Here is a 17,689-nt window from a genome sequence, read left to right as displayed (position 1 = left end):
TTCTTCATCCTTGTTCTTCACCTCCTTTTGGAGTAGGTACAACATCTTACTAGCTCTATTTTACATTTTAGTGTATTATTCAAGACTAGATCTTTTATGGAATTCAAGTTTAAAAGGCTTAAACTATACATGCATAAACTTTAAATTGCTTCCGCTTTATGTATACATATACACGAATTTACTACACTTAAAATGGGTTTTGTGACTTTGTTTATGTAATGAATTCCATCAATGGTATCTAGAGCCAAAGTCTTGTTAATATGCTTCTTGTTTTTGGCTAGTAAACTCACTTTCTTTACAATCTACCAACATGCATGAAAGTAGAATGTAAAAAAATATTGAGTTTTGGTGGGTGTAAGGTGATGGCCGAATTATTGGGTCCCAAAAATGGGTTTGGGATTTCAAGGTTGGCCATGTTTGTTGTTATGTTGTTGTTCACAATCGAGCCTAGACCGTGTGGTTGAATGTTTGGATGATTTGGTTGTTATTCATGATTTGTAATATTCATTCATATGGTTGTAATTATTTTGTAAATTTGGTTTGTAAAAGTTGTATTTGAGCTTGTAATTTTGTATGTAATTTGTTCTATTTTGGTTTGTAAAATAGAATAGGTTGTTATTTCATTTTCTAGAAAAATTGTATTAGGATATGATTTTGTAAAATGAAAGTGAAGATTCATGAAGAAGATTCAAGATGAAGCTTATGAAGTTACAAGTTTAAGTGGGAGGTTTTGGTAAAAATCTCTTACTTTGGTTAACCCTCTTAGGTGACATTTGTTTTTTGGCTAAACAAATGTCCACCAAAATGGCTCTTGATTGTGAACACTTTGTTATGCATGTTTGTGTATGTTTGTATGTTTGGTTGCTACAAGATCATCACATGTTATGAACTTGCATGATAAATTATAATTGGTTATAATAAAACATAACAAAATGACACTAATAATTGGTTATTAGACTTAAGTAAAATGGTTTATTTAAAAAGGTAATGAAATGGTTAAAACTAGTAATTGGTTACTAAAAGGTACATGAAAATGGGTTTTTCATAAACATACTACACACCAAATGCATGTTGGTGTATAGCACTTTGTTTTCTAAACTAGAATGTAGAAAACCTAAAATCCCTTAACTAAAACAAGGTAAACAAGTTAAACGCCATCCTTTTGTGGAAACACTTAGACATATTAGGAATCTCTTGATGGGATAAAGGTCACCTAACCGTCATGAGTGAACTAACATGAATAAGGTACACTTTGCATACATGTGGGATAAAGGTCACCTAACCACTTGCATGTTAAGTTTACATGTCTACACAAGTAGGACAACTTGATTTGGGAATCATGAACTTAGGGTCACCGAAGCATGAGGAACAAATAGGCGTTGATGGGATTAATATGCCATGCAAAAAGATTGCATGATCCCATAAATTAGAAGTTGCAAAAGGATTGCAATTGTCATTACGACTACCTAGCTAAATCAAATGACGGGATAAAGGTCACCTAACCGAAATTTGATTTACCGTTGGATTCTAACATTTAATAAAACAAATTAAAGGGTATTGTCTATTAAATCTAAATCAATACTTAAATGAACTTTGTTGAATTTTGTAGATGGCCGCAAATAACAACAACAACATGAACAATGCACCACTTAACTTTAACAACCTATCATTACGGTCTCTCCTCGAGAAAGACAAACTCAACCATACAAATTTTATGGATTGGTTCCGCAATCTTCGGATTGTCCTCAAACAAGAGGATAAAATGTATGTGCTTGAGGACCCCATTCCCGATCAACCGGATGAGAGTGATGTGGAGGCAATGGCCTCTTACGATAAGTATTGCCACGACTCCCTTCAAGTCTCATGCTTAATGCTTGGGACTATGATACCCGAACTCCAAAAGGATTTCGAGCATCATAGCGCATACGACATGATAACACAATTGAAGGAGATGTTTCTCCAACAAGCACGTGTTGAGCGTTTCGAAACGGTTCGGGCGCTTCATGCTTGTCGTATGGACGATACCCAATCGGTTTCATCTTATGTACTTAAGATGAAGAGCCTTATCGATCGTGCTAACCGTCTTAACCTTAACATATCTAATGAGTTAGCCACCGATCTTATCCTTAACTCCCTATCAAAGAGGTTTGATCAATTTGTAATTAATTACAACATGAATGGGATGGATAAGAGCATAGGTGAGCTTCATGGTATGCTTAGGACGGCGGAAACTAGCATGGGTAAAAGGACTTTACCCGTGTTAGCAATCGATCAAGGTGGGTCTAAAGGTAACACCTCTAAGCCAAAGGTGACTAAGAGAAAAGGACCCGCCCATCAAGGCAAAGGGAAAGGGAAGATGGTTACCCCAACCATCAACAAGGCAAAGAAGCAAAAGGTAGCCGAGAAGGCAAACCCCAAGGAAGACCCATGTTTCGGTTGCGGTGAGATGGGTCATTGGAAACGAAACTGTCCGGTCTATCTTAAAGAGTTGAAGGACAAGAGGGATGCAGGGCAAACCTCAGGTAATATATACATGGTATATATAGAGCTTAGTATTACTTCTTCTAATACATGGGTATTAGACACGGGATGTGGAACTCATATTTGCAATACTTTGCAGGGGTTCAAAAGAAGTGATCATAAAGCGGGAACATCAAGTCTCTATATGGGCAATGGTGCAAAGGTGCATGTTAAAGCTCAAGGAGAATTTGTTTTAAAGCTTCCAAGTGGATTGAAGCTTATTTTAGAAAATGTTTTGTATGCACCGGATTTATGTCGAAACATTATTTCTATTTCTCGCTTAAGACAATGTGGTTTCAATGTTAATTTTATTGATGATGATATCCATTTTTCTAAAGATAATGTATTCTATTTCAAGGCTTCGCCTTCAAATGGAATTTATGAATTGGTTCATGATGACGCATCATCGAGCTCTATATACCATACTAGCACCAAGAAACTCAAAAGGGATTTGAGTGATTCCTATTTATGGCATTGTCGCCTTGGACATATAAACAAGAACCGAATGCATACACTTCAAAAGAATGGACTTTTGAAATCAAATGAAATGGATTCGTTTGATGTATGTGAATCTTGTTTACAAGGCAAGATGACTAAAGCACCTTTCAAAGGGACTTATGAAAGGGCTAAAGATTTATTGGGATTAATACATTCGGATGTATGTGGACCCTTTAAACCCATGACTAGGAATGGTGAAAGATACTTTGTTACTTTCATTGATGACTTTAGTCGTTTCGGATATGTCTACTTATTAAGTCACAAGGACGAAACGTTTGAAGCATTCAAAGAATATCAAAACGAAGTACAAAATCAACTCAATAAGACAATTAAGGTACTACGTACCGATAGAGGAGGTGAATACCTAAGCGATGCTTTCCAAGATCATCTTAGGAGTTGTGGGATTATCTCGCAACTTACTCCACCCGGAACACCCCAACTTAATGGAGTTTCCGAAAGGAGGAACCGAACCCTAATGGATATGGTTCGATCTATGATGGCTAGAAGCTCGTTACCTCTATCATTTTGGGGTTATTGTCTAAGCTCCGCGGCTCGTATTTTAAATATGGCCCCAACCAAGAAAGTGGAACGAACTCCTCATGAGATGTGGTTTGGAAAACCTCCTTCTCTTTCATACTTGAAAGTATGGGGATGTGAAGCTTATCCTAAGCGTTATGTAGCAAATAAGCTACATGCTCGATCCACAAAGTGTATCTTCATAGGATATCCCAAAGATGACATGGGATATTACTTCTATGATCCATCCGAGCAAACGGTATTTGTTGCTCGGAAAGCGGAATTCCTTGAAACCAAGTTCCTTATGGAAGGTGATGGTGAAAGGAAAATAGATCTTGTAGAGGTACAAGATCAAGCCGATGATACACAATTGGTTGACACTAGCACTCAACATGAGGATGTTAAAAATGATCAAGTAGATGATCAAGGTACACAAGACGTTCGAAGATCTAGTAGGATTAGTAATCCTCCTGAGAGATATGGTTTTCTCGTGGATGGTTGCTATACGGTTGATTTGGATGAACCGGTAAACTACAAAGATGCTTTATCAAGGATTGATAAAGATAAATGGCAGGAAGCCATGAACGTCGAGATGCAATCCATGTATGACAACCAAGTTTGGGAACTTGTTGAGCAACCTCCTAGCTCTAAGCTAGTTGATTGCAAGTGGATTTTCAAAATGAAAACCGACATACATGGAAACTTGGATACATACAAAGCTAGACTTGTAGCAAAGGGTTTCACTCAAACTCAAGGGGTTGACTATGATGAAACTTTCTCGCCTGTGGCAATGCTAAAGTCTATTAGGATATTATTTGCCATCGCTGCTCATTATGATTACGAAATTTGGCAAATGGATGTCAAAACTGCTTTCCTAAATGGATATCTTGAGGAAGATGTCTATATGGTACAGCCCGAAGGTTTTGTCGATCCGAAAAATCCTAAAAAGGTATGCAAGTTAAAGAAATCGATCTACGGATTGAAACAAGCATCTAGAATGTGGAATCATCGTTTTAATGAAGAGGCAAAGAAATTTGGCTTCATTAAAAATGGTGATGAAGCTTGTGTATACAAGAAGGCTAGTGGGAGCTCTATAATGTTCCTTGTGCTATATGTGGATGATATATTATTATTTGGGAATGATATAACCACAATGCAAGAAGTCAAAACTTGGCTAAAGAGTTGCTTCTCCATTAAGGATCTTGGAGAAGCACAATACATATTGGGGATTGGAATCTATAGGAATAGATCCAAGAGATTGATAGGTTTAAGCCAAAGTACATACATTGATAAAGTCTTGAAAAGGTTCAAGATGGAAAACTCTAAGAAAGGTTTGGTACCTATTCAAAAGGGAACCATTCTCAGTTCATCTCAGTGTCCTACCACGAAAGATGAACAAGAGAGAATGAAGAAAGTCCCATACGCATCTGCTATTGGGTCTATCATGTATGCAATGATATGTACTAGACCGGATGTGTCATGCGCTCTAAGCTTGACAAGTAGATACCAGAATAACCCAGGAAATAGTCATTGGACTGCGGTTAAATGTATATTGAAATACCTTAGAAGGACTAAGGATATGTTTCTTATATATGGGTCTGGTGAGGAGGAACTCGTTGTAAAAGGTTACGTGGACGCGAGTTTCCAAACTGATCGAGATGACTCCCGATCACAATCCGGTTATGTATTCATGTTAAATGGTGGTGCGGTCTCTTGGAAGAGTGCGAAACAGGAAGTTGTTGCGTTATCCACTACAGAGTCGGAGTACATTGCCGCCTCATTGGCAGCTCAGGAAGCTGCATGGATGAAGAAATTCATCGGCGACTTAGGAGTGGTCCCTTCCATTCAGGACCCTCTTGAGATCTTTTGTGACAACGAGGGTGCGATTGCTCAAATCAAGGAACCTCGTGCTCATCAAAAGACCCGTCACATTGAGCGGAGATTCAACTACATTAGGGATGAGGTTGAAAAAGGAAAGATATGTATTCACAAAGTTCACACAGATCAAAATGTTGCGGATCCTCTCACGAAGCTCTTACATGGGCCAAAACATGAGGGACATGTTTGTGCATTAGGGCTTCGATATTCTAGTGATTGGATTTGATCTATTTATGTATTGTACCGGAACGAAATTATTCAAACTCATTAATATAACTGTGGTGTTAATTTATTTGAGTTATGTTCCTATTTTGCATATTTCATCCATGAATTAGCAATTATTCAAAATTTCCGTAGTCGATCACATTTGTGGGAACAAGTGTGAGGTTTAGACTATTATGAACTTGGATTGGTATACATTCATAGGTTGAATGTGCGGCAAGGCTGCAACCAAGGTTCATAGATATTTGTGGGAAACAAATATTGGAAGACCCGCTCTCAAGAATTACTGTATAGAGCCTTTGTGGTTGATCACATGTAACCTTGAGTAAAGGCGAATATCATTGTATCCTCTGACCTGAGATACATATTGGGTTCGGATATTCACCAAGTACTGTGCCTTGATTCTTTCCTTCGCTATTCTGAAACATGGTAGTACATAAAGAAGAACTCAGGTATATTACAAAGTGTATATCTAGGACGTATGTAGTCAAGATGGAATTTGTCCCTCTTATTCGTTGAGAGTCAGATGTCTAAGGCCTGATAAAGTTAAATCTATAAGAGAGTGGTCACTCTGTATCTCTTGGATTTGACATGACATCTAGGACGAAAGGATATAATGAAAGATTCACCTAATCATATTCGAGATGGGAACTCGAAAGGGATGATGTTATTGAATGGCACAAAGTCATAACATATTAGGGGTGATGGACGGTGTGTTAGGCTGTATCCATCACTTGCATTAATTTCTTATGTTTCTCGTGTAAGTGGGAGATTGAAGGTATTTCATATACCCGAGAGACATATTAAATTAACGTGGCTAACATGTTATGATCCAAGTCGGGTCATACCCAATAACAAGCTTACCGACACTTTAAACGTACTTGAACTTAACGATTGGTTCATTAAGTAAATAGACTCTTGGACTTTAGAAAATCGGTTTTCTAAAATATTATCACTTGAGATAAATTATTTGGATAATTTATATTTAATTATTTAAAGGTTTAAATAATTATATTGTGTTATATTTTATAAGTTGGTTTATAAAATATATAAGTAACAAATGCATATTTTCTTTTAACAAAGTTTTATAAAACTACCAAGTTTTATAAAAATTAATACCACCTCCTAGTGGACTGCATTTTAAGTCTCCAAGGAGGACAAAATGTGCAAGGTTTTTGTTGCTTTCTATGGTACATTTACACATAAGAATGTCCATTGACCAAAAGACTAAATGTACATGCATACACACTCTCTCAAGTGATAGAAAAGAACCAAAAATACAGCTCCCTCCTGGTTCTGTTTTTCGTGACTGTTGGGCAGAAAAAAGGGGCTCTCAAGCTTGGTTCTTCAAGTGATAATCAAGTATAATTAAATCCTAACCATAGTATTAGGTGTTGGGTACAAGCTTGGGGTATAACCTCTTGAGGTCTCATTGTTTTGAGGCTCCATTTAACATCATATTTGAAGCTTACTGCTGCTGATTTTCCAGCAAGTTTAAGAAGGTTTCAAGCTTGTGTTTAAGGTGTTTAAGGGTCCTAAACATTAGCAAGCTCAAGGGTGTTGTTGGTGAATCAAAGGCTAGGGTTTTGCTTACTTGAAGGTTCAAGTTAGGAGCTTATTTCTTCATCTACATCATCTTCTTCATCCTTGTTCTTCACCTCCTTTTGGAGTAGGTACAACATCTTACTAGCTCTATTTTACATTTTAGTGTATTATTCAAGACTAGATCTTTTATGGAATTCAAGTTTAAAAGGCTTAAACTATACATGCATAAACTTTAAATTGCTTCCGCTTTATGTATACATATACACGAATTTACTACACTTAAAATGGGTTTTGTGACTTTGTTTATGTAATGAATTCCATCACTAGTAATAGTAATAGTGTATACATGTTATTTATTTTATTTTTAATTGCATATAATTTATAACATTATTTACATATTTCGGTAAAAATAATAACCGAAGTAAAAAGAAAAAAGTAAAAAGTAAAAAGTAAAAAAAATAAAAAGTAAGAAAAGAATACTTACTAGTAGTAATTCTTCAAAGAGAGAATGGGAGAAATTTTGGTGTGAGTTTGAATGAGAAATGAGGGGTATTTATACTTGAAAAAATTAGGTAAAAAGAATAAAATAATTAAAAGAAAAAGAAATATTTAATTCTTAATGGGATTTTAAAATTAAAAAGTATTAAATGTTAGGTCATGGGATAATGCACAAAATAAAATAATAAAAGTAGTTTTTCCATTAAAATTTTTAATTAAAAAGTAATTTATTTATTTATTTATTTATTTTTTATTTATTTTAAGGATTTTTTTTATGTAAATAAACAAATTTATTTAATGTTTTTCCAAGAATATTTGTCAATAATATTTTATTTTATTTTTATTTTATTTTTTTTATTTAATTAATAAATACAAATTTTGCATAAAAATAATAAATAATTCGGTATTTTGTATTTTTAATAATAATTATGATTTTAATTATTAAACTATAGCTTTAGTAAGTTTGTAAATATTATTACATTTATATATAATTGGATTATTATATAGTTAAATATATAATACATTAACTAAATAATAAAAGTGATACAAAGTTTATATACTTAGTTAAATTATTTCAAATTATATAAATTAATAATATATTATTTATTTAAGCGTACATTGTTGACTAAAAATTACTATTCGGTCAATATTTAATTGTATATAACAACCCTTAATACATATAGTCAGACATATAACCCTAGGGTTAATTCAGTAATTTAGAAGTCGAAAAGTGAGGGTTGTTACAGTACCTCCCCGTTAATAAAAACTTCGTCCCGAAGTTTTAGGTAGACTTCTCGGATGCATCAGCGGTTGAGAAGAGATGGGGATATTTCTGTTTCATTTGGTCTTCACGTTCCCAGGTATGTTCGGGGCCTTGTCGTGAATTCCAACGGATCTTTACAATAGGTATGGTGCTTTGTTTAAAGCATTTAGCAGATTGGTCCATGACTTCTACGGGTTCCTCTATGAAGTGCATTTTATCATCAATGCGAATGTCATCTAAAGGAATAACGAGAGTGTCATCGGCGAGACACTTTTTAAGATCCGAGACATGAAATACGTCGTGTACGCTGCTAAGTTCAGCAGGTAATTCTAATCGATAAGCCACGGGTCCGATCCTTTCAGTAATTTTGAAGGGTCCAACAAAACGCGGACTTAGTTTGCTTCGTTTACCAAAACGAACGACGCCTTTCTAAGGGGATACTTTCAACATGAATTTGTCACCAACTTGGAATTCCAAATCTTTCCGACCTTTATTAGCATAGCTCTTCTGTCGACTGCGGGCAGTTTCTATTCGTTTCTTAATCTGAACTATCTTTTCGGTTGTCTCGTGTATGATTTCAGGACCAGTTAACTGTCTGTCCTCTAATTCATCCCAGCACAGTGGGGATTTACATTTTCGTTCGTATAAGGCCTCAAAAGGTGCAGCCTTAATACTTGAGTGATAACTATTATTGTAAGAGAATTCAACCAAAGGAAAATGTCTATCCCAGCCTTTACCGAAGTCTATAACACAAGCGTGAAGCATATCTTCCAATGTTTGAATGGTTCGTTCACTTTGACCATCGGTTTGCGAATGATAAGTGGTACTCTTGTCGAGTTGAGTTCCAAGAGCAGATTGTAAGGATTTCCAGAATCTGGAAGTGAATCTACTGTCGCGATCGGATATAATTGATATAGGAACACCATGACGAGAGACAATTTCTTTGATATACAGTTGTGACAATCTCTCCATCTTGTCGGTCTCCTTGATCGGTAAGAAATGAGCAGATTTAGTAAGACGATCTACTATGACCCATATAGTATCATTGCCACTAGAAGTCTTGGGAAATTTAGTAATCTAGTCCATAGCGATACATTCCCACTTCCACTGCGGAATATCGGGTTGTGTCAACAGACCAGAATGCTTTTGATGTTCAGCCTTGACTTTCAAACAAGTGAGACACTTACTAACATAAGTAGCAATGTCGGCTTTCATATTAGGCCACCAGTAGAATTCCTTCACATCGTGGTACATCTTACTGGAACCCGGATGAATAGAATACCTAGTCTTATGTGCTTCATCCAAGACTAGTTCACGGAGATTACCGAAGCGAGGAACCCAAATTCTGTTGCCAAAGTACCGTGTACCATTAGCTTTCACTTGGAGTTGGTTCTCGAAACCGATAGGTCCTTCACCTTCGATAAGTGTTGGTTTAATAGCTTCCAGTTGAGCTTCGCAGATTCGTGATATAAGATTTGATTTGATTTTCAGGTTTAAGGCACGAACACGTTTAACATCGTCTTTTCGACTGAGGGCATTGGCAACTACGTTTGCCTTTCCAGGATGATATTCCATCTTACAGTCATAATCGTTCAATAACTCGAGCCATCGGCTTTGCCTCATATTCAGCTGTTTTTGATCAAAGATGTGTCGAAGACTTTTATGGTCAGTGTACACCGTAAACTGGGTACCATATAGATAATGTCTCCATATCTTTAATGCAAATACCACGGCACCTAACTCAAGGTCATGTGTGGTATAGTTATCCTCGTGTTTCTTCAACTGTCTAGATGCGTAGGCAATAACCTTTTCATGTTGCATTAAAACACAACCAAAGCCTTGCTTTGAGGCATCGCAGTAAACAACAAAATCGTCAGTACCTTCAGGTAAAGATAGAATCGGGGCTGTGGTCAACTTCTCTTTCAGAATCTTGAAAGCAAATTCCTGTTCTTCGGACCACTCAAACTTCTTCCCTTTTTGAGTTAGCTTCGTAAGAGGTTTGGCAAGAAGGGAAAAATCCTTTATGAATCTCCGATAATAACCGGCAAGTCCCAAAAATTGACGAATATGCTTCGCAGTCTTTGGTATCTCCCAGTTCTGGATAGCGGTAATCTTAGCTGGATCGACATGTATTCCATTACTATCAACAACGTGTCCGAGGAATTGTACAGTTTTGAGCCAAAACTCGCACTTAGAAAACTTAGCGTAGAGTTGTTCCTTTCGTAAGAGTTCAAGAATCACGCGCAGATGTTGCTCATGTTCCTTCTCACTCTTGGAGTAGATCAAAATGTCATCAATGAAAACAATGACAAATTTATCGAGATAAGGTTTGCAGACACGGTTCATGAGATCCATGAAAACGGCAGGAGCATTGGTCAAAACCAAAAGGCATGACACAGAATTCATAGTGCCCATAACGAGTGCGAAAAGCAGTCTTAGGAATATCAGATTCCTTGACTCTAAGTTGGTGATATCCGGACCTCAAATCAATCTTTGAATAAACAATTGACTCTTGAATTTGGTCGAATAGATCATCAATACATGGCAACGGATAACGGTTCTAGATAGTAAGCTTGTTAAGTTCGCGGTAATCAATGCACATCCTTAACGTACCATCCTTCTTTTTAACAAATAGAATAGCAGCTCCCCATGGGGACGAGCTTGGACGAATGAAACCTTTATCCAATTGTTCTTGGAGTTGGTTGGAAAGTTCCTTCATTTCGGAAGGTGCTAAACGGTATGGTGCTTTAGCAATAGGAGCAGCACCGGGAGCTAAATCAATTTGAAATTCAACTTGTCGAGGAGGTGGAAGACCTGGAAGATCTTCGGGAAACACATCGGGAAAGTCTTTAACCACTGGTACATCTTCAATACACTTCTCTTTCGATTCGATCATCTTAACGTGGGCTAGAATAGGTGGATAACCTTTCATAAGATGTTTGCAGGTTTTAATACAGGAGATAATATTGAGATTGGAACCACTCTTTTCACCTTGGATGATAAGAGTCTCTCCATTTCCCAATGGAACATGAATGGTTTTATCGTAACACATGATGACAGCACTCAATGGACGTAACCAGTCCATTCCAACTACGACGTCAAAACTTCCGAGATCGACCGGCAAAAGGTCTATCTTAAATTCTTTATCGGCTAAGATTAGGTTGCAGTTTTTATAGACTTTATCGACTTGCATGACCTTTCCATTGGCTACTTCTACTAATCTTTTAGTTTCTAAGGGTTGAGGCTTTTCAGCAAATAGGGTACAAAAATCACTAGACACGTAACTTCTGTCGGCACCAGTATCGAATAAAATAGTTGCATAGAAATTATTGACAAGATACGTACCCGTGATAACTTCATCTTCATCTCGGGCTTCAGCAGCAGTAATAACAAACGCACGACCCTTCGCTGTAGTAGCATTAGCTCCAGTAGCGGGATTTTCTTTCTTCTTAGGACAATTCGGACTAATGTGTCCCTTCTCTCCACAAGTATAGCATGTAGGAAGAGCTTTGGCCGGAACAATAGCCTTATCCTTCGGAGGAGTCTTACACGTCTTAGAAACGTGTCCCACTTTCTTACACAACGCACAAACCGCAGAACACTTCCCCGGGTGATGCTTTTCACAACGAATACAGAAAGGATAAGTACCCTTATAATTCGACCTTGAACCATCCGCAGGCTTCTTATTAAAATTTTGAGCTGAACCTTGAGATGGCTCAAACTTCCTCTTACCATCATTACCCTTAGTTTCAACTTGCTTATTGGTCGACGCCCTTCTTCTCTTGGCCAACATGAGATTTTGTGCCATGAGAATCACAACATCCAAAGTAACCTTCTCAGCAGCAATAACATTCCCTTGAACATCCTCGGGAAGACCTTCAATATACCGCTCAATTCTTCTAGCTTCAGTAGGAAACATTTCAGGACATAGAGTAGATAGCTCCAGATAACGATTGGTATAGTTCTCAATGTCAGTACCCTTGACCTTGAGTTCCCAGAACTCGGCTTCAAGTTTCTGAACTTGACTTCGAGGACAGAATTTGTTGACCATCATGCTTTTGAGTTCATCCCATGGAATTGCATTAGCATTATCAATTCCTATGGACTTGGCATGAGCAGTCCACCAAGTTAAAGCATTGCTACCCAATGAGCTAGTGGCATACTTTACTCGATTGTTATCACCACAGTTGCAAATACGAAAAATAGATTCCATCTTCTCGAACCAACGGACTAGTTCGACAGCTTCTTCAGTCCCCTTAAATGCAGGAGGATGACAGTTTGAAAAATCCTTGTAGGAACAAGGTTTCGGTTGAGTATTAGCATGATTAGCTTGGGCATTGCCTTGGGCGGCAGCGAGTAACTGTTGGAATTGTTCAGTAGTTAACACAACGTTGTTAACGGTAGGTGCAGCTGAACGAACCATGGTGTCACTACATAAAAGTGAACATATGTTTGATAAGTTTAACAAGTTATAAGTTTGAGCAATCACAATTATGAATAAAATAAAGTATTGATATCGCATGATATTAATAAAACACTTTATATTATTAGAACGAGGCATTAAATAAGACTTTATTACACGATTCGGAAATAGAAATAGTTTATGGCATAGCCTTTACATAGACAAGGAATTGGAAAAATAATCTAGGAAATATTAAGATTGAAGTAATCTTCATATTTCTTCTTCTCATCCTCCACCTTCTTCATAAACTCATCAACTTTCTCGTTCCTCGCCTTTTGTTTCTCATGCAGGAACTCGAGATTATCATAAAGGTTAGAAACTTCATTGTTAATTACATGGTACTTGTGGTCCCTTATAGAAAGTTGATTATTCACGCGGTTTTCCTCCATCTTCAATCTAAGGTCAACATCTTCTCTTAGGTAAGAGAGAGATTGCTTCCCCCATCGGGTATTTCTATCACCTTCATACTTCACCAACTTTATCTCTTTCTTTAGTTCAGCATTTTCTTCCATGAGCTTCTTGATCTCTAGGTCTTTTTCCTTCATTTGAAAATCGATCCTTGCAATATGGCGAATTAGGTCATCGGTAGTTTTTCGCAGATTCATGAGCTCGTACTTGGCATCAACTTCATCGTAGAAAGGAGATCGGGATCTTTTCTTTGACGGCCCAGTTTCTTCAAAACATTTCCTCTTGTCTTTATTCCTCGGGGTTGGATAGTATTCAGGAGACCCATGTAACTTTAGAGTAGTATTTGGGCTATAATTTGGTGAGGGAGGACCACCAAAGCCATAAGGTGGACTTTGGACTGGTCTTTCTATGGAAGACCTTTCAGTATATTTTTCGGTTGGCTTGAAAAGATTCATTTTGGTCGTTTGATGATAATTAGACATCCTAACATTAGGAAGGATATTTTGATTAGAATCTTTAAGTCAAGTTTATTAAAGCATAATCGTTAAGATTATGGGGCAATCCTAAGTGTTTTAATTCTAAGGCAGGAAAGGTTATAGTTTCCTAGATTGCTAAGGCACCCTAGCTAACAAGTAAGGCACACATAAAAATGCAATCCTGGTTCTCTATAACAGCCTGGTTATGCTCTGATACCAATCTGTAACGTCCTCCCAATAGGGTCTGGAAGGAACGTCAATATTATCAAAACATACCAACATATTATAATAAACGAGAACAATACTAAATGATGAATTTAACTTTAATGAGTACGCAACGGAAAATGAAATGTCGTTACAATGACAGGAATAACAATATCGTAAATGTTCACATGCAGAAGTAATAAATGCGATATCTCTTGATCCTATGTCCAAGTAGCATCACATAAGCAGTAAGTATAAGAGCTTGAATCAAACAGCACCTGAGACAAAACATGCTAAAGTGTCAACCAAAAAGGTTGAGTGAAGTTCATAGGTTTAACAAAAATTTTGTCGTTGTTTTAGACCACAAGATTTATTTTGTAAAGTTGATCTCCCGCAGGATCAAAAAGTTATGCCAATGCGTGATATTTAGACTAAACGTTCAAGTTTGCCCCATGACAAGTTGTGTCTGTCCTTGTCGGTTTAATTTCATTATTAAGTAATACAATGACTTGGTCAAATGTATCGGGGACGTTACTCCCGATAGGCCTACCCCCAATAATTAAGCATGCCGCAGCAATTAAAAATATCACTGTAGGGACTTAGTCGGACATAGCCGGGTATAGCATAGTTTAACAGTTTGGTACTTGTGTCTAAAGTGTAATAAGTAAAAACAGCATGTGTCTCACCCCAAGTAAAAGTAAGTAAGTTTGCTAGCAATTAAAGAGGGGCTATGAATTCACCTTAGTAAGTAGAGAGAGAGTTATTCCTCGAAATAAAGAGTTGAACGAGTGAGCAGGAAAGTCAACCTATTGACATTTAAGAGTAGTTAAGTGTTTTGCCATGTTTAAGTTTAAGTATGTGTTTAAGTATAGTTTGTTTTACTAAGTTTCTATTCCTAGTAAGTTACTATTTTTATAAAGTTTCCATTTTTAGAAAGTTTCTTATTTTACTAAGTTCCTATGACTAGAGAGTTTCTACTTTTATCAGTGTTTACCATTTTAGGATACTTGCCGTATTAGATAAGCTTCCAATCACCCATTTCCCTTCGAATGGCTAATTTAGATCTAGGGGCTTGAGCCATAGGACCCTTTAAATCGAAAATCCAAACCCTCTGCCTAGAATCTCATAGAAACCATTCGTCAAGAAAGTTCGAAGATCTATACATCTCTAATACATATCCCAAAATGTTTTTATGTTACAATATAAGTAGTAGGTTATAGGTGCTAGTAATAGTAATAGTGTATACATGTTATTTATTTTATTTTTAATTGCATATAATTTATAATATTATTTACATATTTCGGTAAAAATAATAACCGAAGTAAAAAGTAAAAAGTAAAAAGTAAAAAAAATAAAAAGTAAGAAAAGAATACTTACTAGTAGTAATTCTTCAAAGAGAGAATGGGAGAAATTTTGGTGTGAGTTTGAATGAGAAATTAGGGGTATTTATACTTGAAAAAATTAGGTAAAAAGAATAAAATAATTAAAAGAAAAAGAAATATTTAATTCTTAATGGGATTTTAAAATTAAAAAGTATTAAATGTTAGGTAATGGGATAATGCACAAAATAAAATAATAAAAGTAGTTTTTCCATTAAAATTTTTAATTAAAAAGTAATTTATTTATTTATTTATTTATTTATTTATTATTTATTTTAAGGATTTTTTTTTATGTAAATAAACAAATTTATTTAATGTTTTTCCAAGAATATTTGTCAATAATATTTTATTTTATTTTATTTATTTATTTTTATTTAATTAATAAATACAAATTTTGTATAAAAATAATAAATAATTCGGTATTTTGTATTTTTAATAATAATTATGATTTTAATTATTAAACTATAACTTTAGTAAGTTTGTAAATATTATTACATTTATATATAATTAGATTTATTATATAGTTAAATATATAATACATTAACTAAATAATAAAAGTGATACAAAGTTTATATACTTAGTTAAATTATTTCAAATTATATAAATTAATAATATATTATTTATTTAAGCGTACATTGTTGACTAAAAATTACTATTCGGTCAATATTTAATTGTATATAACAACCCTTAATACATATAGTCAGACATATAACCCTAGAGTTAATTCAGTAATTTAGAAGTCGAAAAGTGAGGGTTGTTACACCGTGTTTTCTTTAAAGCGTTAAATGCGGGGAGCCCAAATGCAATTTTACGCTACGGGTTAAGAACCTATTTTGACTCAACATATCCCAACATAGAATTTCGTGAATTAGAAAGAGCTTCTAACATGCAACATAAAGAAGCATGTTATGCTTACGGGTTAGTGATGTTCACTTCTTACCAAAGTGAGAAAAAGAACATCGGATTGCAGCTTTTAAATAAAACTTTCCCACAAGTGACGGATTCAGTAGTTGGGGTGAGAAACAAGGTTTTTAGATTATTACGGGGCTATTGGACATTACGAAACCCTCGTCCTTTTGACGACATTACAACATGCTGCCTAGCCAATGGTCATAACGGTTATTTTCCGCAAGACCAAGGATGGGAAGTCGTCTTAGTAAAACCAGAATGCATGACTTGTTTCTGGACTTATGAATTACATGTCTTTATTTCCTTTGCTGAACAACTTGCGTATTAACTAGATTTATCTTCAAAACTGTCTTGTATCATAGTGTACTATATTTCATGTTATATGTAATATAGCGAAGTTGTAAGTTTGAAGAATATTTGTATGTGATTTATTATTATAATCAGTTTTTCATATGGAATTGTAGTAGTTGAATTGTATATTAGCTACTAAGTATGAACTTAACGGGTAGGTAGTACCCGAATTTAAACTTATAAAACGCTAATATGAAGAAAAAGCTTTTATAAATGAGTTCATATTATGCTACGAGATACTATTGACTACTCTTAATATTCTGTATGATTAACTTGTTTCATTTGACTATTTTGAAGGAAATGGCACCGACTACTCGACATACCATGAATATGAGCGAACAGAAATTTCGTGCCTTTCTTGCTTCAAATATAGCCGCAGTACAGGCCGCGCTACATGCCAACAATAACTCTGAATCTATCAATACAGCTAACGGCGCAAGAAATCGTGTAGGATGCTCCTACAAGGAATTCACTGCCTGCAAACCTTCAGAATTTGATGGAACCGAAGGACCAATCGGATTGAAACGGTGGACCGAGAAAGTTAAATCTGTGTTTGCCATAAGTAAGTGTGCTGAAGGAGATAAAGTGAAGGACGCTATGCATACCTTCACAGGTATTGCGTTAACATGGTGGAATACCTATCTAGAGCGAGTGGGAAAAGATGCTGCTTACGCGCTACCGTGGTCAGCATTCAAGCACTTGATGAACGAGAAGTACCGTCCCAGAACCGAGGTCAATAAGCTCAAGTTAGAACTTAGAGGGTTACGAACACAGGGATTCGATATTACTTTGTACGAAAGACGATTCACAGAATTGTGCCTATTGTGTCCGAGAGCATTCGAAGATGAGGAAGAGAAGATCGATGCGTTTGTGAAAGGGTTACCGGAGAGAATCCAAGAAGATATAAGTTCACACGAGCCTGCCTCCATACAAAAGGCTTGTAGAATGGCACACAAACTAGTGAACCAGATTGAGGGAAGAATTAAAGAACATGCGGCCGAAGAGGCCAACGTGAAGCTAGTCAAAAGAAAGTAGGAGGAAAACGGTGATAAGAGTCACC

The sequence above is a fragment of the Rutidosis leptorrhynchoides genome, chromosome 11 (assembly GCF_046630445.1).
Source record: "Rutidosis leptorrhynchoides isolate AG116_Rl617_1_P2 chromosome 11, CSIRO_AGI_Rlap_v1, whole genome shotgun sequence".
In the NCBI taxonomy this organism is placed as follows: domain Eukaryota; kingdom Viridiplantae; phylum Streptophyta; class Magnoliopsida; order Asterales; family Asteraceae; genus Rutidosis; species Rutidosis leptorrhynchoides.
The sequence above is the reverse complement of the archived record's forward strand: the minus strand, read 5'-3'. Positions refer to the sequence as shown.